Below are 2,413 nucleotides of genomic sequence, written 5' to 3'. Positions count from 1 at the left end.
TTGGTAATATGTGTGAGATATAGCATTTTCTTGCTTTTTTTTTTTTTTTCAAATGAGACAGTCTCAGATTGTGACTAATATAATGCATAATATTTCATTTTCCTGAACCAATTGGTAGTAACTTGCTGACTTACTGCCCCACCATCCCAGAAACCCTTAGTGTATATATTTCCTATAAAGAAGATAGCTTTCTATATCAGGGATCTAGCAAACTATGGCCAAATCCAACTTATTATTTTTTATGAATAATTTTGTCTTAAAAAGCTCTGGTAGCATAGTGCCTAAAGCACTTGACTGCTAACCAGAAGGTTGGTGGTTCAAACCCACCAGCCATTCCTCAGCAGGAAGGTTGGGCAATCCTACTTCTTTAGTGTTACTGCCTCAGAAACCCAAGGAGGGGTCGCTATGAGTCAGGGCCAACTCGATGGCCCATAACAACAACAACAACAATATTGTCTTGGAACAAGCCACACTTATTTATTTACATATTGTATAGTACTGCTTCCATATTGCAGTGGCAGGTCTGAGTGGCAGTTAACAGATTAAAAAGCCCACAAAGCCCCATAATAGTGTATTTACCATCTAGCCAAACCCTTGTCCTACATAATTATAACACAGCCATTTAATCAGGAATTTAACATTGCTGCATTACTCCCATCTAATTCTCAGGTCCCATAGGTATCGACAATTTCCCCAGAAATGTCCTGTGAAGAATTAGTGCAGAATCTCATGTTCCATTTAGTTGTCATATCTCTTTTGTCACGTTTGATCTGAAATGGTTATATGAAAGCCCTTTCTTGATTTTCATGGCCTTGACACGTTGGAAGGCTACAGGACAGTTATTGTGTACAATGACCATCATTTTGAGGATGTTACCTTGAGGTTAGGTTCAGGTTATGCATTTTCGCAGGTCACTCATAGAAAGAAGCATCTGCCAGGTGCTTCATATTAAACATTTTCACCTGATGTGCATTTGCCCTATTACTGATATGTTCACTCTGATCATTTGATTAAGGTGGTTCTCAACCCTCCGTTCCACTGTTTCCCTTTATATTTGCTCACTATCATGAACTTTTGAAAGAAGACCTGCTGGCACAGACTGCTAACTGAAAAGTAGGCAGCTTGAACCCACCAGCTGCTGCGCAGGAGAAAGATGTGGAAGTCTGCTCCCATAAAGACTACAGCCTTAGAAACCCAATGGAGGAGATCTACTCTGTCAAATATAGTCACTATGAGTTGAATCATTGTTATGTTTGAGTCCATTGTTACAGGCACTGTGTCAATTCATCTCACTGAGAGTCTTCCTCTTTCTCACTTGTGAGGATGGCACAGGACTAGGCAGTATTTTGTTTTGTTGTACATAGGGTTGCTATGAGTCAGAACCAACTTGATGACACCTAACAACAACAACAACAACTTGAGTTAAAATCCACTCAATGGCAAAGAGTGTGTGTTTCAACATGATCATAAATATATTCCCAGATAATATGTGTGTGTGTATATATGTATATCTCCTCTCCAGGGTTGGATGCAGTAAAGGAAACTCAGTCTTGACTTATCTACTTTACCAAAGACATATTTTCCCTTTACCTGAAAATTATCTTATAGGCCACATCTCCTTTAAGATTAACAGAATAACAAATCACTTATGGTGGTATTTCAGGCAGTGAGACAGGTGGTATAAAAGAGGCCGAGGACTAAAATATCAAACCACATCATTTAGTGAATCCTTTTAATTTCTTTAAATGTACATGTTGTGAGTTCTATTCATTTAGCACCTGTTATGGGCAGCCTGAGAGACAATTAAATGAGAACATGCCTGCATGTCACCATCCGTATCTAATGAAACTCTTATAGGCAAGGCTGGGTCTTTGTCTTTTTATATCATATAAATCCACTAGTCCTACCATGTTCCTTAAATAGAATAACTGCTCTAAATTTTTTTAAATGAATGAATGAATAGATGGACAATTTTAAGATTTTACAAACTAACATAAAGCATTCGGCATATACAATTATATTTCTTTAGAAACTACATGCTGTGCATAAGTCTAAGGGTTACTGAAAAACTCCTTCATAATTAAAAAATATTGACTCATGGAAACATATACCTTGGAAAGGACTAATAATCCCACCTTCATTTGGACTGTGCCTACTTGACTTTAAAGTGGCTGTTTTTTTTTCCAGAAAATCAATTGAATTGTTTAGGATCCTACAAAAAAAAAAAAAAAGGATTGGCTAAAAATGTCTTTTGATAAATCCATTATCTTAAAGTTGTGTAGACACACTCTTGGAGATTTCAGAGAAATAGACAAACAAAATCAAGGGAGCCTCTCAGTGATCTTTCCCAAGATACTCAGCACCAGGGAGGTATACAGTCTTCTTCTGCAAATCCTTTGCTGAGGACTGCACA

This window comes from Orycteropus afer, unplaced genomic scaffold (assembly GCF_000298275.1).
Source record: "Orycteropus afer afer isolate SDZICR_OR568_19922 unplaced genomic scaffold, OryAfe1.0 scaffold00161, whole genome shotgun sequence".
Taxonomy (NCBI): Eukaryota; Metazoa; Chordata; class Mammalia; order Tubulidentata; family Orycteropodidae; genus Orycteropus; species Orycteropus afer.
The sequence above is the reverse complement of the archived record's forward strand: the minus strand, read 5'-3'. Positions refer to the sequence as shown.